The sequence below is a fragment of the Microcaecilia unicolor genome, chromosome 3 (genome assembly GCF_901765095.1).
Source record: "Microcaecilia unicolor chromosome 3, aMicUni1.1, whole genome shotgun sequence".
Taxonomy (NCBI): Eukaryota; Metazoa; Chordata; class Amphibia; order Gymnophiona; family Siphonopidae; genus Microcaecilia; species Microcaecilia unicolor.
In genome coordinates this window covers 431,840,375-431,865,443 of record NC_044033.1, presented here as the reverse complement: position 1 = coordinate 431,865,443, position 25,069 = coordinate 431,840,375, and the positions used below count along the sequence as shown (strand labels likewise).

General features: G+C 45.3%; 1 protein-coding gene across 1 annotated transcript in view; it reads right to left on the bottom strand.

Annotated features, from left to right (window-relative positions):
• The window catches only part of ROCK2 (Rho associated coiled-coil containing protein kinase 2), a 428,174-nt gene extending 403,733 nt beyond the window's left edge, over window positions 1-24,441 (bottom strand). The window contains exon 1 of the mRNA XM_030198858.1: window positions 24,360-24,441. The gene's annotated coding sequence lies outside the window, so the exon portion shown is untranslated. The remainder of the gene's footprint in view (window positions 1-24,359) is intronic.
• Between the last annotated feature and the right edge of the window lie 628 nt (window positions 24,442-25,069).

The following is a 25,069-nucleotide window of genomic DNA, read 5'->3' as shown; positions in this document are numbered from 1 at the left end:
GACTGATCAAATGGTTCAGTGAATTCCTTTCACATCGAAGCTATTCTGTCAAGCAAAATAACCAACTTTCCAACTACTGGTCTAACTGCAGGGTCTCCCCTCTCACCTATCCAGTTCAATCTCTTTAGGTCATCCTTTGCCTCAATACACCTGAGTCTTAATGAACTACTATTATCCTATGCAGATGACATTCTGCTTCTCATACCAGTGACAGCATCAAACAAATATACAACTCGGTCTGGAGCGAATGGCATGACTGCCGTTAGCACCTGGGTTCTGACCAACAAACTGAAATTGAATGCGCAAAAAAACCAAGGTCCTGTGGTTCCAAAATCAGGAGTTGAGGTCCCATCATCAATATCTTGGTCCAATGGTCAAAGCTTTACAGTCGAGTCTGAAACCAGAGTACTAGGGGTCTTGCTGGATTCTTCACACCTTCTCTTCCCATATTAACCAGCTATGGAAGAAAACAGTATTCAAAATGAGAGTTACGTCTAGTCAGATCATTCTTCAACCAAAAAGTCTTTGCATTACTAGCCCAAACGTTAGTCCACCCTCACTTGGATTACTGTAACGTTCTGTTTCATGGTATTGTGTAAATATCAGAAAAAACTGCAAATCATACAGAATACAGCTGCTAGACTAATATACAGATTGAATAGATATGGTAAAATTATGTATCATACCTGATAATTTTCTTTCCATTAATCATAGCTGATCAATCCATAGACTGGTGGGTTGTGTCCATCTACCAGCAGGTGGAGATAGAGAGCAATCCTTTTGCCTCCCTATATGTGATCATGTGCTGCCGGAAATTCCTCAGTATGTCGATATCAAAGCTCCATCCGCAGGATTCAGCACGTAGAGAATTACACCCACAAAGGGACACTCTGCCCAGCTCACCACCGCCGAAACGGGGGAGGGGAATTAACCCAGCTCATCCCCACACAAGTGGGGGAGGGGAATCCGTCCAGCTCATCCCCGCGGAGCGGGGGAGGGACACCACACCCGCCGATGCGGGGGGGATCTGGCTTATCCTGCAACCGCAACCGCGGGAGGAGCTGACTGACCCTACCACCGCCGAAGCGGGAGGGGTACAAAGCTGCCCTACAGCCGCACGAAGCGGGAGGGAGCGCCGGCAGAATTTAGGTCTCAATCCAGCCCCGTAAAACGGAGGGGAGAGGAATGCAGCAGCTCACTGTAACACAAAATCGTCTCAACTCCTGAAGAATCCAATTGAAAAAACTTGAACACGAAGTCCTCCTGAACAGGAACTGAAGACTAAACTTGAACCTGAAATGCAACCAGAATAAAAACAGTACAGATATCTGGGAGGGGCTATGGATTGATCAGCTATGATTAATGGAAAGAAAATTATCAGGTATGATACATAATTTTACCTTCCATATCATCATGCTGATCAATCCATAGACTGGTGGGATGTACCGAAGCAGTACTCACCCAGGGCGGGACATAGAAATCCCTGACCGCAACACTGAAGCTCCAAACCGGGCCTCCGCCCGAGCAGCCACAGTCAAGCGGTAATGCCTGGAGAAGGTATGAGCCGATACCTAAGTTGCCACCTTGCAAATCTCTTCCAAGGAGACGGACCCGGCCTCCGCCATCGAGGCCGCCTGAGCTCTAGTGGAGCGAGCCTTCAGCCGGATAGGCGGCACCTTCCCCGCGGCCACATAAGCCGCTGCAATGGCTTCCTTGACCCATCTTGCCACTGTAGGCTTAGCAGCCTGCAGACCCTTACGAGGACCTGCAAACAGGACAAACAGATGATCCGACTTCCGGAAATCATTGGTCACTTCCAAGTATCTGATGATGAGTCGTCTCACATCTAGATATTTGAGAGCAGAGTACTCCTCTGGGTAGTCCTCCCTACGAAAGGATGGGAGACAGAGCTGCTGATTCACATGGAAGCGAGAAACAATCTTGGGCAGGAAGGAAGGCACTGTGCGAATAGACACTCCTGCCTCAGTGAACTGCAGAAAGGGCTCTCGACATGATAGCGCCTGGAGCTCGGAAACTCTTCTGGCTGAAGTGATAGCCACCAAAAAGACTGCTTTCAACGTCAGGTCTTTCAGAGATGCCCTCGACAGGGTTCAAAAGGCGGCTTCTGCAAGGCTCTTAGCACCAGATTGAGATTCCACGCAGGTACCACTGAGTGCAGAGGAGGGCACAGGTGATTAACTCCCTTGAGAAAGCGCACCACATCTGGCTGCGAAGCCAGGGAAGCACCCTTCAGGCGGCCCCTGAAGCAAGCCAGAGCCGCTACCTGGACTTTAAGGGAACTGAGCGACAGGCCTTTCTCCAGACCTTCTTGCAGGAACGCCAACACTGAAGAAATTGGAGCAGTGAAGGGAGAAAGGGAGCCTGCCTCACACCACGATGCAAAGGTACGCCAAACCTTGGCGTAAGCAGTAGAAGTAGAGCGCTTCCTCGCTCTCAGCATAGTGGCGATGACCTTGTCTGAGAAGCCTTTCTTCCTCAGACGCTGCCGCTCAATAGCCAGGCCGTAAGACCAAAGGGGGATGGATCCTCCATTACCACGGGACCCTGATGCAACAGGCCCTGCTCCGCTGGCAGTCGCAGAGGTCCGTCCACTGAGAGCCTGATCAAGTCCGCATACCAGGGACGTCTGGGCCAGTCCGGACCCACCAGGATTACCCGGCCCGGATGCTTTGCCACCCGGTCTAGCACCCTGCCCAACATGGGCCAGGGCGGGAACACATAGAGAAGCTCCTGTGTCGGCCACTGTTGGAGAAGAGCATCTAATCCCAGAGATCGAGGGTCCCGTTCTCTGCTGAAAAAGCGCGGCACTTGGCAATTGGCCAATGACGCCATCAGATCTAGGCTCGGCTGGCCCCAGCGCTTCGTGGTGTCCAAGAAAGCCTGAGCCAATAGCTGCCACTCTCCGGGATCCAAGGTATGGCGACTGAGAAAGTCCGCCTGGACATTCATGACTCCAGCAATGTGGGCCGCCGACAGCTGTTCCAGGTTATCTTCCGCCCACTGGCATAGATTCATGGCCTCCTTGGCTAGAGGGGCACTCTTGGTACCTCCCTGGCGATTGACATAGGCCACAGCCATGGCATTGTCCGACAGGACCCATACTGGCTTCAACGCCAGTACCGGGAGAAACTCCAAAAGCGCCAACCGAATGGCTCTGAGTTCCAGGAGGTTGATAGACCACTTTGCCTCTGCAGGAGACCAGAGCCCCTGCGCTGTCCTTCCCAAGCAATGGGCTCCCCAGCCTGTCAAAGAGGCGTCCGTCATGACGACAAGCCACTCCGGGGTCAAAAGAGGCATCCCTGCAGAACTTGTCTGTCCTCAGCCACCAGCTCAGCGCCTTGCGCACCGCTAGGTCTAAGGGAAGGCGCACAGCGTAATCCTCCGACACTGGAGTCCAGGGCTGCAGCAGAGAGAGTTGTAGTGGTCTCATATGAGCCCTGGCCCAGGGCACTACTTCCATCATGGCCGTCATAGAGCCCAACAGCTGCACATAGTCCCAAGCCCGAAGAGGAGAGGCTACTAGGAACTGGTCCACCTGAGCCTGAAGCTTGACAATTCGATTGTCCCAGATATTGCAGGGACTGAGTCGGGCGCAGCTGGCTTTTCTCCCAGTTGATGATCCACCCCAGGGAGCTCAGAAGAGCAATCACCCGGTCTACAGCTCTGCCGCACTCTGCATAAGAGGGGGCTCGGATCAACCAGTCGTCCAGATAAGGATGGACTTGTACTCCTTCCTTTCGAAGGAAGGCCGCGATGACCACCATTACTTTGGAGAAGGTCCGCGGAGCAGTAGCCAACCCGAACGGGAGGGCTCTGAACTGGAAGTGTCGGCCCAGGACTGCAAAACGCAGAAAGCGTTCATGAGGAGGCCAGATGGGAATATGCAGGTAAGCTTCCTTGATGTCCAAGGATGCCAGGAACTCCCCTGCCTTCACTGCCGCTATAACAGAGCGGAGAGTCTCCATGCGAAAGTGCCGAACTTTCAAGGCCCGATTGACCCCTTTGAGGTCGAGGTTAGGCCGTACAGAACCTCCTTTCTTTGGTACCACAAAGTAAATGGAGTAACGTCCCTTGCCAAGCTGATCTTCTGGCACCGGAACGACCGCACCCAGGCGGATCAGATTGTCCAAAGTCTGCTGCACTGCCACAGCTTTGACCGGAGACTTGCAGGGAGAGAGTACAAACCCGTCTCTTAAGGGTCGGCAGAACTCTAGCTTGTAGGCGTCTCTTATGACTTCCAGGACCCAAGCGTCTGTAGTTACCCTGGTCCACTCGCCCAGAAACGAGGAAGGCATCCTCCAATCTGCACTGAGCCATGGACCAGGGCCCCGTCATTGGGTACGAGACCCTGGGGGAGGACTGGAGGAAGCACCACCGGGACGGCGGTCTCTGCGAAAGGAATGCTGCTTGGGGGAGAAGTTCCTCTTGAAGGAAGAGGGGGCAGAGGAGCCCGACTTGCCCGGGAGATACCGACGGGCTTCCTGAAACCGTCCTTTGGAGGACCCGGGGCGAGCACCACTGGCCCGAGCTCTGACCTCTGGTAACCTCTTGCCCTTAGACGTGCCGAGATCGGTCACAATTTTGTCCAGCTCGACCCCAAAAAGCAGCTTGCCTTTAAAAGGCAACTTAGCCAGGCGAGACTTAGAGGCATGGTCCGCAGACCAATGCTTCAGCCAAAGCCACCGCCGCGCAGAGACTGTCTGAGCCATACCTTTAGCTGAGGCCCTCAAGACATCATACAGCAAGTCTGCCAAATAAGCCAAGCCCAATTCCAGGGACGGCCAATCAGCCCTCAAGGAAGGATCCGAGGGGGAAGCCCACTGCACAATCGTCAGGCACGCCCTGGCCACATAGCAGCCGCAAACTGAGGCCTGCAAACTTAAAGCAGCCGCCTCGAAGGACAACCTTAAGGCCGCCTCCAATCTTCTGTCTTGGGCGTCCTTTAGGGCCGTGCCACCTTCCCCCCGCAACGCCGTTTTCTTAGTCACCGCAGTGATTAAAGAATCCATGGTAGGCCAAAGTAAGGCCTCCCATTCACCTTCAGGCAGAGGATAGAGGCGGGACATAGCCCTAGCCACTTTGAGGCTCGCTTCTGGGACATCCCATTGAGCTGAAATCAAGGTGCGCATGGCTTCATGCACGTGGAAGGTTCTAGGCGGGCGCTTCATCCCCAGCATAATGGCGGAGCCAACAGAGGCTGAGGGAGAGACGTCCTCCGGAGAGGAAATCTTCAAAATGCTCATGGCCTGCACTAACAGGTTGGGCAAATCCTCTGAGCGAAAGATCCGCGCTGCAGAGGGGTCATCCGCTCCATCCGAGCGGGAATCCGTCTCCTCCAAGGAATCCCCAAAGGACCGTTGGGAGAACTCAGATATGCTGCCCTCATCTACATCAGAGGAGACAGAGTCCTCTAGGGTCTGGAAATCCACCCGAGAGGGTTTGCTTCCGGAGGCCTCAACCCCTTTATCTGACAGGGGGGCAGGGGCAGCGTTTTGCATAAGAAAAGCCTGATGCAGCAGCAAAATGAACTCAGGGGAGAATCCGCCCGAACTGTGCACTTCTGCAGCTTGGGCCACGGCCCTAGCCGCACCCTCAACCGGCGCGCGGGGGGAGAAACGTGCTGCGCATCCAAAATGGTGTCCGGCGCGAAACTCCGAGAAGGAGCCGCGCGGGAAGAACGGCGCTTAACTTTGGTCGCTTTCTTACCGTCGCCCGAATCAAGGGCGACCATAGTATTAACATCTCCCAGCTCGAGGGCGGCCCAAGAAGAAGCCGTCCGAGCAGAGTGGCCGGCCAACATGGAGTGGGCGAGCAGCGGGGGATGGGCGCTTATGGCGGGAAAAACCGCCGCACCGGAGGAGGAACTGGGACACTGACCGGACTCCAAACTGATGCCTAACAAAGGCGATTCAGGTTTTGAAATCCCCGCATCCCCGCTAGACGCACCCACGCGGTCCGGGGAGCAAATCCTCGCGCCCTCGCCCTCCGACGCCATAAGCCACGTGGAGACCGAACGGGGAACCCCTGCCCGTTATAAAAAGGTAAAATGACCTGCTTCTCGCTCCGAGCTGTAACGAACTGGTGTCCCAGTGAGCAGCTGCAATAAACGTTGAAATAAACGCCCTTAAGGACGTCCAAAATTATTTTTTTTTTTTTTTTTTTAATGGAGCCAGCAGGAGGGAGGAGAAAAGGAGGGACCTGGCACCACCAGGTTTGCACCTGCTCAAGAAGAGCCCTCAACCCCAGGTACTCAACAAAACCTAAAAATTAGGCTTGGAGACCTAGCCAGAGCTGCTGCTGTGTGTGACCACCACCTGCTGAGATAGAGAACATACTGGGGAGTTTCCGGCAGCACATGACCACATATAGGGAGGCAAAAGGATTGCTCTCTATCTCCACCTGCTGGTAGATGGACACAACCCACCAGTCTATGGATTGATCAGCATGATGATATGGAAATTAGTGTTTCAACTCATCTTAAACTGCACTGGTTTCACGTGGCAGAACGTCTCAGGTTCAAAGCTGCTTGTTTAGTTTTTCAAATCAGTGTTTCACCTTTGAACTGCTGATGAGTAAGACCGCTTCGCTACGTTTGGGCCAGTCTAACAGACTGAAACAACAACTGATGAAAGCATCAGCATTTCAAAAGACAATTCGAAATCAGAAGATTTTTCAGCTCTCTATTCCCTGTATTTGGAGGTAAAATATGGAACCCTCTACCTATTGCCATCAAAACAGAAAACAGCTAACTTAGCTTCAGGAAGAGGCTAAAAACCTCTCTCTTCCCAAGGACTACTTTATAACAATACTTTGACTTCTACCTCCTAGTATCATCCTTTCCTACAATGTTTTTGGTCTCATGCATTACACCAATGGTCTCTAATTGTTCTCATACCTCACACTAACATTATCGGCTTTTGTTTCACCTAGAATGTATACCGCAATGAACCCAGGAAAGGGCATATTAGCGGTATACAAGAATTGATTTGATTTATATCATTTTGTTCTTTAAAATAGTCTCCACCATTTTGCCCAGCACTGATGTCAAGTTCACCGGTTTATACATTTCCTGGATTACCTCTGGAGCCCTTTTTAACAAACTGGTGTTACATCAGCCACCCTCCAATCTTCTGGTGCTATATTTGATTTTAAAGATAAGTTACATATTATTAACAAATAGCTCTGCAAGTTCAATTTTTTAAATTCTATCAGTACTCTGGGATGTATACCATCTGGTCCAGGTGATTTGCTACTCTGTCAAATTGCTCCATTTCATCTTCCAAGTTTAAAGATTTGTTTCAGTTTCTCTGACTCACCAGCACTGAATAACATCTTCCTTAGCAAAAGCCAAAGCAAAGAATTTAATCTCTCTGCTGTGGCCTTTTCTTCCAAGTGCCCCTTTTACCCCTCGGTCATCTAGCGATACAACCAATTCTTTTACCGGCTTCTTGCTTCTAATATACCTAAAAAGGTTTTCACTATGTGTTTTTGCCTCCAACGCAATCTTTTCAAAATCTCTCTTTGCCTTCCTTATCAGCACTTTGCATTTGACTTGCCATTCCTTATGTTGTTTACTATTATTTTCAGTCAGATCCTCCTATTATCTGAAGGATTTTCTTTTAGCTCTAATAGCTTCCTTCACCTTACTTTTTAACCATGCCGGCTGTCATTTGTTCTCCTTTTTTTAATACATGAAATACATCTGGTCTGGGCTTCCAGGATGGTAATTTTGAATAGCATCCACACTGATGTACATTTTTAGACCTTAGACCTTTGCAACTGCTCTTCTAAGTTTTTTTTTTTTTGTTTGTTTGTTTGGGTTTTTTTTTTAACCATTCTCATTATTCCCTTTTGAAAGTGAAATACTAATATATTGGATTTCCTATGTGTACTTACTAAAGAGATTATATCAAATCTGATCATAATGATCACTTATCAAGCAGTCCAAGCACCATTACCTCCTGCACCAAATCATGTGCACCTCTAAGGACTAGGTCTAGATTTGCTCCCCTTCTTTTTTGGTTCCTGAACCAGCTACTCCATAAAACAGTCCTTGATTTCATCAAGGAATTTTACCTCCCTAGCATGCTCTGATGTTACATTTACCCAGTCAAAATCAGGATGATAAAAATCACCCATTATTATGTTACCCAGTTTGTTAGCCTCCCTAATTTCTGATAACATTTCTGCATCTGTCTGCTCATTCTGGCCAGCTAGACAGTAGTACACTCCTATCACTATACTTTTCCCCTTTACACATGGAAATTCAATCCATAGGTATTCCAAGATGTGTTTTAAGTCCTGCAGAATTTGTAGTCTATTTGATTCAAAGCCCTCCTTAACGTATAATGCTACCCTCCAGCAATCTGATCCACCCTATCACTGCAATATAATTTGTATCCTGGTATGACAATGTTCCATTGATTATTTTCTTTCCACCAGGTCTCAGGGATTTATATCTATCTTTCCATTTAGTGCAATATAATCTAACTCTCTCCTTATGTCTTAGGCTTCTGGCATTTGCATACTGACGTTCAAATAATATCTGTTGTTCCTATTTACAATTTGCTCAGCAGTTGACAGTGATAATTTAAAATCTTGAAAATCTGTTTCTTTATAGACACTTAGACTACTATTCTCTATTGCAACCTCACTATCAGGATACCGTATCTTCCCTGTTTTGGTGATATATTTTAAAGATACCTTGTTCTGAACAATGCAACATGACTGATAGAAGGCTGTAAGTGGCGTGACCACATCACACCCTTCCTGCAAAAGCTATATTGGCTACCAGTACCTTACAGGGCTAAATTTAAAACTCTATGTTTGATTTTAAAGGTCCTCAGACAAAATGGGCAAGAGTACTTAAAAAATTTATGCCTGAGTATTTAAAGAATAAGTTAGCCCTTTAGATACGTTTAAGTTCTCTACAGTCCTCTCAAGGATCATCACTATCTGTACCCTCATCAAAAGAAATTGTATGATGTGATACCCACCAGCGAGCCTACTAAGGAGTAGCCCCCACAATCTGGTATTTGCTCCCAGAGGGGCTACATATATATTTATTTATTTGTAACATCTGCATCCCACATTTTCCCACCCATTAGCAGGCTCAATGTGGCTTACATAATACCGTAAAGGCGATCGCCAGGTCCGGTAAATGTTAAACAAATACAGTTTAAAATAAGGGTCAAGTAAGGTAAGGATATACAAGTATAATAAGGGTCAAGGAAATAAGGAATATATAATGTCCAATACAATGTAAGGTTTTGATGCATTGCAGAGTTGAGGCATTTCAGTTGGGTCAGTAGGGTAGCAACGGCGTACTGTTCAAAGGAGCATAAACCGTTGAGTATCTTTAGTCTTTTCTCCTCCGTGACTGAGAGAGAAACTTGCTTATTTAGATATTATTATATCCAGCAATTATATTAGAAAGAAAAATATAGCTTGGATTCATGTAACTAAAGAAAAAAGCCATCAGAGCTAGGAGCTGAGAGCTCAAGCTTTAGAAAAATAGATGGGTGTAAGAGGATATTAGAAGTGAACAGCAGACAAGGAGAACTCCCAGGCCTAATAGAATTTTGTGTCTATTAGTTAATATAATTAAAATTATATATCTAATAATAATAACAATTTTAGTATAGTTTCAAAATGAAAAATTTGCCTTGCTTAGAACTTTGTAATAAGTAGATGAAAACATACAAAACCAAGAACAAGCTAGTCAATATTGATACTCTATCACTGAAGTCATTTCCATTTAAGTACTAGAAAATCAACATAACATAACAAAAGTCATTAAGTCACTTGACCATGAAAAGAGGATTTGCATTAAAAAAAAAAAAAAGGAGACTGTGACTAGCAAAATGCTCATTATCATAGCGGTGAGTAAACAGCCTAACCTAACCAATTACCAGTTTTGATGAAAAGCTGCATGTCAGGGAGATGTGTTTCTTGTAAAAACATGATTTGTGCTTTTTATTTTTTTAAGAGCTAAACATATTTTTTTTCCGTTTTATTGGGTGTCGGAGCCCATGTACATTCCAAGAAATAAACTTAGTATTATTTTTTATATTGTGAGCCATATTGAGAAAGTTTGTTAAGATCTGAAGAAACATTATAAGTGGTGCAAAATCTTATATGAAACAATTTCCATTTCAAACATTGTGTATATCCTAGAGGAGGAAGACATATATACATTTATTTATTTATTTATTTATGGTTTGCTTATATCCCACATTTTCCCACACATGCAAGCACAATGTGGTTTACAAAAAGTTAAATAAAATCACAAAATAGGAAACTTAGAAAAGTATACAAGGAGGAGACAGGATGAAAAACATCTAACAGGGTGGATCAAGCAGGGTAAGGGTCAAGGAGAGTGCATCAGTCAATGGTGAAAAGTGGGGAGTAGGTCTTGGCACAGAAATAGGTCTTTAACAACTTCTTGAAGAGGGAGTGGTCCGCTTGGGTTTTAAGGTGTTGCGGGAGTGCATTCCAGTGCTTAGGACTCCAATAGCGAAAGGACGAGGCGAAGATCCTCTTGTACCTGACACCCTTACAGTTCGGGAAGTGCAGATGGAGATACGAACGAGCAGCAGGATTGGCATTTCTGGGCGGAAGGTCAATCAAGGGGTGCATGTAATCTGGGGCAGAGCTTAAAGGCAACACGCTCTTGTACAGGCAGCCAGTGTAATTTGAAACGCAAGGATTCAGCATGTGCAAAGCGTCGTTCTCTTAGTTCAGAACACTGCCGCGAGACCCATCCTGTCTGGAACTTTTTCAACAGAGAGGCCTGGCAGCCCGCATAAATTCCGCTACAATAGTCCAAGTGGGAGAGGACAAGCCAGTGGACAAGTGTGTGGAACAAATCTCTAGTAAGGAAGTATCTGATGCGCTGGAGCCTCCACATGGCGTGAAACATATTTCTGGAGACTAAGTGCACATGGTTGTCCAACTGGAGGTGTGTGTCCAGATGCACTCCTAAAAGCCACAGGCTGTTGGCAATCGGAAGAGCGGAGCCCATTGCTGGGAACACTGTATCAGTTACTGGGGTGTGGATGGATGAGAGGATGAGACACTGTGTTTTGTCTGTGTTTAACTTGAAACAGAATACCCGAGCCCAATGCTCTATGGTGGAGAAGCAGGCATCAATGAGGGTAGCAATTTCTGACACGGTGGTGCGAAAGGGGATGTAGACTGTGATATCGTCAGCATAGATGAAAAGGTTGAGGTCCAGTTTTGCAAGAGCGGTGGCTAAAGGCATCATCATGATATTGAATAAGGCAGGTGAAAGTGGAGAGCCCTGTGGAACCCCACAGGAGGCCTTCCATGGATCAGAGGTAGCGGAGTTCACTGTGACCTGGTAAGTTCTTGTAGTCAAAAAGCCCGCAAACCAGTGTAAGACAGGACCTCCTATGCCAAAAGAGTCCAGCAGATGAAGTAAGATTTCATGGTCCACCATATCAAAAGCACTAGACATGTCAAATTGAAGCAGCAGAACCTTCCATCCGATGGATAGCTCTTGTTTAAAGTTAGATAAGAGGGTGACCAGGACAGTCTCGGTGCTATATTGGGCCCGGAAACCCGTGGTGGAGGATATCAAAAGCAGTCAGGAATTCGTTGAGCTGGACGTTGACCATACTCTCCATCAACTTGGTAACTAGGGGTATCGAAGCCACTGGGCGATAGTTAGAGATGATGTCTGGCTTAATCTTTATGTTCTTCGGAATGGGGGTGAGAAGGATGTTACCATGGCCTGGCGGGAAAGATCCAGCACTTAACATGAAGTTGAGGTAGCTAGTCAGATCTTCAACAAAACACTTTGGTGCAACTTTCAGAAGATAGGACGGACAAACATCCAATCTACAGGATTTGTTGGAGAACTTAAGTAAAGCAGTGGAGACCCTGTCAAGTGAGAGGCGGTTGAAGTTGGTCCAAATGCGATCGGCCGGGCAAACGCCCTGTGGCATGAGCAAAGAATCCAGGAACTCGTCCACATCAGAGAGGCAGCTAACAGTGGAAGACCGCAAGGTCATGACTTTCTCGTTGAAATAAGTTGCAAGTTGGGAAGCAGAAGGAAGATCAGCACTGGAGAGATCTAAATTACGAGTATCAAGGAAAGAGTTTAACAGCTAATATATCTTTTTGGTGTCCTGGCCAGCAGACTGCAGCTTAGAGGAAAAGTAAGTGCGCTTTGCTTGCTAGATGGCGTACTTATACTTGCGGTGACTGCATTTCCAAGCGCCCAGAGCAAGATCCGATTTCCTCTTACGCCATGCTCTTTCCAGACGTCTTGTCTCTGTTTTTAAGGCTTTGAGATCAGCGGAGAACCAGGAAGTAGAGTTGCGGATGTAGGAAGTCTTGAGATGTATAGGTGCAATAAAATCTAGCACAACCTTGTAGTGGGTTTCCCAGTCAGAGAGGTAGGTGGGCGTGGTTGGTTGCAAATCCACGCCGCAACTGTAAAGTGACTTCCAGAATAGGCTGGGGTCGATGACTCCTCTAGTGTAATATTGACAAATTTTACGGGGCTGGGGGAGGCCTGAGGTTTGCCAACGTAAAGAAAACTGCAATTTAAAGTGGTCCGACCAAGTCATTTCGAGCCAGCCAATATCATGTAGGGAAAAGTTCTCCCTGTCCAAGAATTTAAGTGAGAGGAGATCTACAGAATGGCCTTTACGGTGAGATGGACCAGTGATAGGGCATTCAAGGTCGCAGAGGCGGAGAAAATCCAGGAACTGGGATGTATCCGGAGAAGCGGGATTATCCAAATGAAGGTTAAGGTCACCCAAGAGGAGTATATTCGAGTTATTCAAGCAAATGTGCAAGATGAAATCCAGTAGCTCAGATTGACTGCTAGACCAGGAAACCGGAGGTCTGTAGAACAGCACACAGACTAAGTGGCCATGAAGGGAGGAGTGATGAATCTTTACTGCTGCGATTTCCAGCGACGAAGATATCAAGTCCGAACATATGTCTATCGTGAGGTAGGAGCGATAAATGAGAGCCAGCCCACCACCTCTTTTATCTGTTCTGTCCCAATGGATGATCTTGTAGCCTTTCGGGCAGAGATCCAGCACGATGGGGTCTTTTGGTGTTCTGATCCAGGTTTCCGTGATGAACAGCAAATCAAGTGCATCAGAGGAGATCCAAGCAGAAATCAGCTCAGCTATTATTATATCCATTCAAACTTAATATGGCACTTGCTAGTCAACTCAAGTTCTATATCTAAATAAGCAAGTTTCTCTCTCAGTCACTGGAACTGAAGCTGTACTGGAGGAGATGGAGTTAATGCTCGAGGCCATTGACCAGCAACTAAGGGTCCTGGAAGTTGTTGTGGCCAGCATCGAGCATGCTCAAGGGCACACATTATCTGCCCTTGAGCATTCTGAGATCCTAGGACCTGAACCCCTCCCAGAACCCTTAGTCTGCCGTATCTCCAGAGGTAGCTATTGGGGGGGGGGTCTCCCTCCCTCCCCTCTGCCCACAATGATCTTTCCCCTTCCCTCACTTTTTGTTAATTGTAAATATCTTATGCTTTAGTTTCACATTCATTTTTTTTTACCTCATCCTTCCCTAACCCCTCTGTAAATACGTCACCTCGCTTTTATGTTTTCTTTTTAAAGATCAAGTGTCTATTCTAAAAGGTTTATTTTTATATAAAATTTTGATTTTGACATGGGTGTCCTGTGTTTTCATGTCAATACCTATGGTTGCCCTATCTGATAGCAAGGTTCTGACACTAATACACAAATTTACTGCCCACAGTGAAGAGCAGAAGGGAGGGAGGGGTAAGAAGTGCCGCCACTATTCCCTGTCTGATGCATGTGTCACTTGCAGAATTTACAAGTATTCTCAAATTAGAACCACATACTGGATCCAGGGTTGGTTTTGAGCCCATATTATGTCTCATCCGCCTTTCCCTGGAAACAGCTTCTCGAATGACCATATCTTGTACCTGGACTAAACCCAGAAGGTAGGCCAAAGGGCAACAATATACATTGCTTACTAGACCCATAAGGAGAAGTTCTCTATGGGTTGACCACAGTGCACAGACAAAAACCTGAAAACAATCTGCTCAGGACCCCCAAGTAATCTTCCCTACAAGTGATAGAGTGGATACTAATGAACAGAGAACAGCCCCTTTATTGGGATAGGTCCCATTGAGGAACCATCAATGTATAATCTATGGGATAGGTCTGTGGTACAAAGAAAAATATTTACTGATATAAGTTGGTACAGCTGCTGCAGTGGGACTTGAGGGACTTGAACCCGGTTCTGTGGCTGCTGTGCTAACCATGAGGCTACAGCAGCAGGCTGAGCGCCAAGCTTTCACTTAAAGAACACAAGGGCACTGCATAGTTAGGTATGACACATCTCTAGCAACGGATTCACTACCTATCAATGTAACACCCAGGCTGGTGGTAAAAAGCTCCAAAGAGGTGTGTGTCCAGAAGCAGGATCCCACTATAGAGCATGCCAAAACACTCTCCTAGTCCCAAACAGCAAATGCGGCCAAACTTGAGCACTGTTCATAGCATGTGCAGGAATCAGTGCAGAACACTACTCTAAAAACAGTGCTCAGAGTACAGATTTGACTATAGAAGCGTGCTTTCATGTCCATTTTAGGGGAGAGAGGATTTACACCAAATGCAACCTGGTGTAAATCCTCATGCCTAAATTAGGCGCGGATCTGCCTCATTCTATAACAAAGTGCACAAATTCTAGAAACTTCTCTAAATGCCCAAGCCCCGCCCATGGCCACATCCCCTTTTCAGGATCCATGCATAAGAATTTACATGTGCATCTTTATAGAACACAGACTAAAAAGATGCATGTATAAATCCAAATTGCTGACAATGATTGTTAGCACCCAATTATTGGTGTTAATTGGCTCATTACCAGTTAGACTGTGTTTGCAATTTTGAAAGCCATATATAGAATCTGGGCTAGTTTTTATATATTTACATGATTTTGTTGTAAGTCTCACTATCCCCTCTTATCACCTTAATTATATCCAAACAGAGGCCTCTGTTTTGCAAGACTACTTCCAAGGAGAGTTGAAAGAAGAGGAAGTAAAGATCCCTTGATGCAGCAGACTTGCTAAACAGAGGCCTCTGTTGGGATGAGGCCTCTGTTGCAGTGGCGTAGCCAGACAGCCAATTTTGGGTGGGCCTGAGCCTAAAGTGGGTGGGCACAAAATTATCACTGCTCCGACATACCTCCATCTCAAAATATAAATACTTTAGCTAATGAGGATCCTCAAGCTTTGTTAGCTGAAGACTTTCTCCAAAGGCAATTAATACCAATCGGTCCAGCACTTTTCTTCCTTCCACGCCTCCAGTCTATGGTCTGGCACCTCTCCCTAGCTCCACCCCACTGACAATTAATACCTTTAAATAAATTTAGATATTAGATATGTATCATATGTCAAAGAATAAAGTGGTTGATCAAAGCATCAATCAAAGCGACAATCGCTCAACTGCAAAACACTATGCACAAATTTGTGCAAAAACACACTCAGAACCTTACTGTACCATAAATATTACACTGGGCAGACCCTAATACACCAATATACCGATACAGAAAATGCAGACCGTCAACAATATGAAACAAGGGATCATATCACAATTCTCATGTACAGCCACAAAACACCTTTTTAGGGTGGATAGTGTTCACAATGAGCTCCTTTTATTAACGACCATATATAGATCCTTCAAGAGGTAGTGTGTCATGATTTAGGCTCTACACCCTTTCTGATGTTTTGGTGCCACCTCAGTAAGGCCAATACACAAATACTCCACTGCAAAACACTATACACAAACTTGTGCAAAAACACACTTATAACCTTACCAAACCATAACAGCACTAATTCCAAGGACAGGACGAGCTACAACCTTATGCGTGGAAAGGCAGCACTATAATTACACCGGGCTCTAAAACACCAGTACACAACCTAGTGAAACAAAAAAAACAAAACAAAAAAGGCTGCAAATACTACACGCTAGCAGAATACTGCACCTTGATCACACATGAAAAACACATGACACAACAGATATGAAGGCAAATTTCTGAACTGGAAAGTTATCTCAAGAAGTCAGACTCAGCATGCAGCAATACTAGAAAAACTGAAACTTACATGCAAAATATCACAGATGCACATTTCCAAAAGCTGACATATTCCAATTAATAAATTCTGAATTAAAAAATTTTTTCTACCTTTGTTGTCTGATCATTTAGTTTTTCTATTCGCGTTGGTCCCAGTGTCTTCTGTTTTATGCAGTGTCTTCTTTCTATTTGATATTTTTTCACTCACCATGTCCACCATCCTCCTGTGTCCTTATGTTTTCTGCCCCTGCCCTCCCCTCATCCATGTCCAGCAATTTCCTCTCTCCCCTCCATCCATCCATCTCCTGATGTCCAGCAATTTCCTCTGTCCCCTTCCCTCCAGCAATGTTCTCCCCCCCCGCCCTCCTCTCCATGTCCAGCGAGTCTCCCTGCCCTCCCTCAGCTCCCCAAAAGCCCTCCGAATCCTCTCCGTTCCCCCCTCCCCTCCCATCCATGGCCAGCGAGTCTCCCTGCCCTCCCTCAGCTCCACAAAAGCCCTCCGAGTCCTCTCCGTCCCCCCACTCACGAACCTGGCCTTTTTCTTTCAGTAGCAGCGAGCGACGTGAAGGCACTGCAACGCTCGCCAGCTTCATGTCCTCCCTTTCCTCTTCACATAGTGTTCGTCCCGCCTTCGCGGAAACAGGAAATACGTCATCGTAAAGGCGGGACGGACACAGTGAAGAGGAAAGGGAGAACTTGAAGCAGTGTCTTCACGTCGGTCGCTGCTTAAACAAAAAGGACAGGTTAAAAACATTTGCGGGGGGGGGGCGACGGACGGAACTGAGGGAGGAACGGAGGAGGAGTGGAGGAAGTCTGACGGGCGGGCGAGGGAGGGAAGGAGGAATGCCACGACTCGGGGTGCACCATTCCTGGGTGGGCCTTGGGCTTAAGTGGATGGGCCTAGGCCCACCCGTGCCTACGCCCCTGCTCTGTTGGGATACAACTGAGGTTCCCACATGTGAAAGGATCACTGTTCTGATTATGTATCACATTCTTTTTCTGTTATTGTCTTTTTTTAGACTTTGATAAGTGATTTATAATTCAACATACTTTTGATTCAGGGTAGGGACTCATATCACTTCTCACTAATTCCTGTTGATTGTGAACAATATAAAATAACCATACTGAATCAGACGAATGGTGTATCTAGCCCAGTATCCTGTTACAACAGTGGCCAATCTAGGTTACAATTACTTGGCAGAAACTCAACTAGTAGCAACATTCCATGCTACCAATCCAGGGGCAACCAGTGCCTTCCCCCATGTCCATCTCAATAACAGACTCTGGACTTTTCCTCCAGAAACTTGTCCAAACTTCTTTTTAAACCCAGATATGCTAACCTCTGTTACCACATCCTCCAGCAATGAGTTCCAGAGCTTAACTATTCTTTGAGCGAAAAAATATTTCCACCTATTTGTTTTAAAAGTATTTCCATGTAATTTTCATCGACTGTCCCCTGGTCTTTGTACTTTTTGAAAGAGTGAAAAATCAATTCACTTTTACCCGTTCTACTCCACTCAGGATTTTATAGACCTCAATCATATTCCCCCCACCACCACCACCAACCCACTCAGCTGACGGTCCTAACCTCTTCAGCCTTTCCTCATATGGGAGGAGTTCCATCCCCTTTATCATTTTGGTCGTTCTTTGAATCTTTCTAATTTCACTATCTCTTGAGGTACTGCAACCAGAAACAAACACAATACTCAAGGTGAGCTCGCACCATGGAATGATACAGACACATTACAATATTCTTTGTCTTATTCTGCATCCCTTTCCTAATAATTCCTAGCATCCTGTTTCTTTTTTGGCCACCTTTGCACACTGGGCACAAGATTTCAGCGTATTGACTACAATGACACCTAGATCTTTTTGTCCTGACTCCTACGGTGGACCCTAGCATCAGGTAACTATGATTCGGATTATTCTTCCCAATCTGCATCACTTTGCATTTGTCCACATTAAATTTCCTCTACCATTTAGACTCCCAGTCTTTGTTTCCTAAGGTCTTCCTGCAATTTTTCACAATCCACAAGCGTTTGACAAGTTTGAATAGTTTTGTGTCATCTGAAAATTTAATCACCTTACTCGTGGTTCCGTTTTCCAATTCATTTATAAATATGATTAATAGCACCAGTACAGATCCCTGTGGCACTGCAGTATTCATCCTCCTCCATTGAGAAAAATGGTCATTTAACCCTACCCTCAGTTTTCTGTCCAATAACCAATTCCTAATCCACACCAGAACCTTGCCTCCTATCCCATGACTCTCTAATTTTCTCAGGAGTCTCTCATGAGGAACTTTGTCTAAAGCTTTCTGAAAATCCAAACACATTACATCAATCAGCTTACCTTTATCCACAGGTTTATTCATGCCTTCAAAGAAATAAAGCAAGTTGGTAAGGAAAGACTTCCCTTGGCTGAGCCCATACTGACTCTGTGCCATTAAACCATGTTTGTCTATGTGTGCCATAATTTTATTCTTTATAATAGTTTCCAGTATTCTGCCTAGCACTAAAGTCCAGCTTACTAGTCTGTAATTTCCCGGACCATCCCTGGAACCCTTTTTAAAAATCAGCATTACAGTGGACACCCTCCAATCTTCAGGTACTATGGACGAACAGGTTACAGATCACTAACAGATGAGCAATTTCATGTTTGAGTTCTATACCATTCAGTTCAGGTGATTTATCTCTTTAACTTGTCGATTTGGCTCAGTACATCTTCCAGGTTCACTGAGATTTTTTGCGGTTCCTCCACATCGTCACCCTTGAAAACTGTTTCCGGTACAAGCAAATCTCTTACATCTTTTTCCATAAAGACCAAACCAAAGAATTTATTTAATTTCTCCGCTATGGCCTTATCCTCCGAGTGCCCAGAGCAGAGGAGAGAATAGTATTTATTTATTTATTAGTTTGTAGAATTTGTACCCCACGTTTTCCCACCAATTTGCAGGCTCAATATGGCTTACATTTGCCGTAATGGCGGTTGCCATTTCTGGGTAACAGAATTACAGATGGTATTACGTTTAGGTGTATACATACATGGTAACATGGTATTACGTTAAGGTGTATACATACATGGTAACATACATGGAACATAATATATAGATCATGTATAATGTTATTATTTAGTGTTCAAGATGGGTGCTTTTGATATGCCTTCTTGAAAAGATCTGTTTTCAGTAGCTTTCGAAAGATGGTTAGGTCTTGCGTTGCTTTTATGGCCTTCGGTAGTGCGTTCCATAGCTGTATGCATATGTATGAGAAACTGGTTGCATATGTGGATTTATATTTTAGTCCTTTACAGTTAGGGTAGTGAAGGTTGAGGAATGTACGTGATGATCTTTCTGCATTCCTTGTAGTCAAGTCAATGAGGTCTGACATGTAGGTCGGGGCTTCTCCGTATATGATTTTGTGGACCAGGGTGCAGACCTTGAACGTAATTTGTTCTTTTAGTCGGAGCCAGTGGAGTTTTTCTCTTAGGGGTTTAGCGCGTTCGTATTTCCATATATGAGCCTGGCTGCTGTGTTTTGGGCGGTTTGAGATTTCTTGATGATTTGTTCTTTACATCCGGCATAGATGGCGTTACAGTAATCTAGATGACTTAGCACCATTGATTGTACTAGGCTACGGAATACTTCCCTTGGGAAGAAAGGTTTAATTCTTTTAAGTTTCCACACTGAGTAGAACATTTTTTTTTTTTTGCTGTATTTTTCGCATGATCTTCAAGTGTGAGATTTCGATCAATTGTGACTCCCAGAATTTTCAGGCTGTCTGAGACCGGAAGTGTGTAGTCTGGGGTGTTTATGGTATTAGGTTTATTTGTGTTGTATTGTGAGGACAGGATGACGTGGATGGGGCATAATCGAACGCGAACGCCTATCTCCATGGGTGTCTATGTCCGAAAATGGGTACGTGAAGAGGCGGCACAGACCGTATTTTCGAAAAAATGGACGTTTTTCAGCTGGGCGTTTGTTTTTTTTTTTTTTAGCGATAATGGAAACTAAAAATGCCCAGCTCAAAAACGTCCTAATCCGAGCCATTTGGTCGTGGGAGGGGCCACGATCCGTAGAACACTCGTCCCCCTGACATGCCAGGACACCAACTGGGCACCCTAGAGGTCAGTGCGGTGGACTTCAGACAACACTCCCACATGCATAGCTCCCTTACCACGGGTGCTGAGCAACCAACCCCCTCCTCTAAAACTCACTACCCACAAAAGTACAACACTACCATAGCTCTTAGGGGTGAAGGGGGCACCTACATGTGGGTACAGTGGGTTTTGGAGGCCTCCCATTTACCAGCACAAGTGTTACGGGTAGGGGGATGGGCCTGAGTCCACCTGGCTGAAGTGCATTGCAGTACCCACTAAAAGTGCTCCAGGGACCTGCATACACGCAGGCCTCTAGGACTTGTTGCTGCTATATAACATTGCCACACCAGTTGACACCTGAAGACTAATCTCTCCGAAAACGTCCTTTATTGGAATAAGCACGCTTACTCACAGTTAACTGCAGATCAGAGGTTGTGCCCCACTGGCAAAGAGTCTCCCTGGTACTGAGATGAGCAGTAGGTCAGAGCTGGCAGAAGGCTGTACAATGCCCTCTTTCAGCCACACTCAAGGGAAGAACTAAGTTCTGTAACGTGGCTAACACGTGAAAGGGATCTAAAACTGGCTTACTAAAATGGCCACTACCTCATGGACTACCGGAAACAAAACAGGGCACACTCTGACCCAGTAAGCAGGGGGAAAAGCACCATGGGAGTACAGCCTACCAACTACCAACATCGTGAGCGTTTGCCACAAGCTAGTGGAATCACAGACCCCAATACCCTACACTCACCACAATGCATTGCTGATGTGACTCTGCAGTGACTCACCTGAGAGCCACATTAGAACCAGGGAAAGGCTGTCACAGGATAGAACACATTCTGCTGTCATGGAGCTGGGTACGGCATTTGAGGCTGGCATAGAGGCTGGAAAAAAAGTTTTTAAAGTGGGGTTTTTTTGGTAGGAGGGGGTTAGTGACCACTGGGGGAGTCCGGGGAGGTCATCCCCGATTCCCTCCAGTGGCATTCTGGTCAGTTGGGGCACTTTTTTGGGACCTGTTCGTGAAAAAAAGGGTCCAAAAAAGTGACCCAAAATCACGGTATACACACCTTTTTTTTTTTTTTCCGATTATCAGCTAAAGACGCCCCTCTCTCCTCGGCCGATAACCACGACCCAGCTCCGCCTTCACCGCGCCTTGGACACGCCCCCATCAACTTTACCCGTTTCCGCGATGGATTGCAGTTAGAAACGCCCAAAATTGGCTTTCGATTATACCGATTTGGGCGCCCACGGGAGAAAGACGCCCATCTCCCGATTTGGGTCGCAATATAGGCGTTTTTCTCTTTCGATTATAAGCAGGATTGTGTTTTTTCTGCGTTTAGCTTTAATTGAAATGCGTCCGCCCATGAGTTCATTATTTGAAGGCTATGTGTGATTTCATTTTGATTTCGGTTATGTCTTGTTTAAACAGGATGTATATGATGACATCATCAGCATATATGTAAGGGTTGAGTCCTTGGTTGGCTAGCAATTTGGCTAGTGGGGGTCATCATTAAATTAAAGAGAATTGGTGAAAGCGGTGATCCTTGTGGTACTCCACATTCAGGTTTCCATGGTGTTGACGTTTTTGAGTTTGAAATCACTTGATAGGATCTTGCTGTTAAGAAACCTTTAAACCATCTTAGTACGTTTCCTCCAATCCCAAAGTAATCTAGGATGTTAGAGTATTTTGTGGCTGACCATGTCAAATGCACTGGACATATCAAATTGCAAGAGTAGCACATTGTTTCCAGTTGCAATTAGTTGTTTAAATTTGGTTATGAGAGTGGTTAGCACTGTTTCAGTACTATGGTTGGATCGAAATCCTGACTGTGATTCATGTAGTATTGTGAATTTGTTTAGATAGTTGGTGAGTTGTTTGGTTACCATACTTTCCATTAGTTTTACTATCAGGGGGATGAATGCTACTGGTCGATAGTTGGCTGTGTCATTTAATTTTTTCTTTAAGTCTTTGGGTATGAGCGTAAGTAATATATTTCCTTTGTCCTTGGGGAAAAAACCATGCTGCAGCATATAGTTCAGGTGCACCGTAAGGTCTGTTATGAAGCACTTGGGGGCGGACCTTATTAAGTTACTGGGGCAGGTATCCAGTTTGTAGTGGGTTTTGGTGAATTTGTTGAGTGCTTGGGTGATGGTTTCTTCGGTTAACAGATCGAAGTCATTCCAGGTTCTGTCTGCTGGGTATTCACCAGGGTTGGGGTCCAGGCATTCCATGAATTTTTCGTGGTCATTGGTGTTGAGTGGTAATGTGGATCTAAGTTTTATAATTTTCTCATTGAAGTATTTGGCAAGTTGGTCTGCCGATGAGGTGTCTGTGCTGGTCGTGGTAACCAGTGTGGTGTCTATTAGTTTGTTCACGAGTTGGTAGAGTTTATGTGCGTCTTTGTAGTTTGGTCCTATTTTGGTTTTGTAGTAAGCTCTTTTAGGAAGAGACAGCCTCATTGACAGACTTGGATAACATAGTGGTAGAGAAGAGATTTGAAACACTGGAGGACAGAGTAGAAGGGTCAATAGCCTAAAGATTCCTAAATGTATTGGTTAAGATTGGACGGGACTGGGGAGGAGGGTGTTTAAGTGTGAAAGTTATCAGATGATTGTCAGAGAGGGGAAGAGCTGAGGCACAGAAACTGGAGAGTGAGCAGTTTGAGAAGAGGAAAAGATCAAGACAGTGGCCATTCTGGTGAGTGGAGGTAGTGGAGCACAATTGAAGATTGAAAGAGAATGTTAAGCGACAAACTGAGAAGCATAAGAGTCAGAGGGATCATTAGCATGAATGTTAAAATCCCCAAGAATGAGGGAAGGAGATGAAGGTTCAAGAAAGAAGGAAAGCTAGGCATCAAAGTCAGTGAGAAAGGAAGAAAGGGATTTATCAGGGGGTTGATAAATGACTGCTACTCGGAGAGGCAGAGGAGCAAATAGACTGATGGAGTGAACTTTAAAGGAAGAAAAAAAGTGAGACTGAAGTGGAAGAAGAGGTTGAAATCTACAAGAGGGTGAAAGTAGTAGCCCGACACCACCTCCGCAGCCAACTGGGCGAGGAGTATGGGAGAAAAGATAACCTCCATGGCATAGGGCCACGACTGAAGCAGAGAGTCTTCAGGGTAAAGCCAAGTTTCAGTTAGGGCAAGCAGATGGAAAGTACGAGAGATAAAGAGGTCATGGATGTAGGAAAGTTTGTTACAGACAGAGCGGGCATTCCACAGAGCGCAAGAGAAAGGCAGGGAAGAAAGGGGGAGGAGAGGAATGATGTCACAGTAGTTCAACAAGAACACCCCCCCCCCCAGGAGCTAAATAATTAAAAGCAGCCCAGGAACCTAGCACAGGCCCACAACAATCAGCCCCTGCCTGCCTTTTCAATTAAATTAACTGGTATCCAATAACCAGAACTCTAACGCCTTTTTTTTTTTTTTTTTTCAAACTTGAAATAAGCAGGCAGAGCTGAAAGAAAACAAGTATATCCTACTTTTTTTTTTTCTTTGAAGTCTCTAGGGTAGGCCCAGGGAACAAAGTGAGGTTGGTTGACAGAAGAAAGCGAATACTATTCACACCCACCAGATGAGGCCCCTTAGGGTCATCACTGGCTAGCCTCACAAACGAAATCTGTGGACTACAGCTTGGGGCCCCCAAGGGGAAGACACCTCCAAGCTCAAGCTGAGGAAAGTCCATGGATCAATAATGCCTAGGCCAAGGCTCAAGCTCAAGGGCTGCAGGTCATGGGCGGCACCCTAGAAAAAAGAAATCCTGCTACATAATCAATCCGCACCATCTGCTAGAGGCAGAGAAACACTAGGAATGTTCCTGGCTGCTCCACCTATTCTACCGATGTGGTCACTGGAATTTTCAAGTCTCTGCCTTCATCCACTGACATGGGGACATAAACGTCAAACTGTACTGGTCTGTACTGGATTGAATTACCAGAGCTCAAGGAAAGTTGCAATCAGGTATCATAGATCTGCACCACTGGACGGCCTTTAATTGGCTCAGAAAAAAATAAAAACCATCTCTCATGTGTGCTTTACCCAGATACATATTAAGAATTATTAGGTTACTGTGGTTTATGAATTACAAACTTACCAAATTTAGTGCTCAATCATAATATCTATATTATAAGAACTTACATCTATTTAAGAAGTTGTCGATATTCTTGTTTTTCCGCAATGCAGGAAAATCCAGATCAAGGACCAACGAATTGAAGCCATCCTGTAATTAAAAAAAAAAATTAATGTCCTCTAAAAAAAAACTAGATCTTACAAACTGAATACATCCATTTTTAGAACAAGGACAATCTAAGAAGAAACCATAGATGTTTGTGTTTATTCAATTAAGTGAACATGGATTGTAATTCAATAACAGTGTAGATGATGGCATATAAGGATCTTGTAGCCAACAGTCTCTTCTTGTTTGCCCATACTGCTCTCACTGTCGTCATCCTACCTTGCCCTTACTACCATCTACTGTCATAAAGTTGTCAATTACCACTCATAGTTGACTGCCTGCAGGAAAAAGCATCTTTTCTTTTGTCCTTAGCTGAGAAGCATAGCCAAGACAATCTGATACCCACAATAATCTTCTCACTTCACTTTGATTATATCAGAGAATGTCCCAAAGCCCCAACACTGAGTTTAATCAAAAAATGTTTAGTTGTTTTTCTTAACTCTTAGAGCATTACTTGCCCTTTCTTCCTCTACGTCAGAGTTTCATTCAACCAAGTCGCTTGCTCTCCACTGCACTGTATACATAAGCATGTCCAAAATCAGGTCCTTCATTTTTTCTATCTTACCATTCATCCATCCCAGCGCTTACCACTGCCATTTTTTTCCATCTCAAG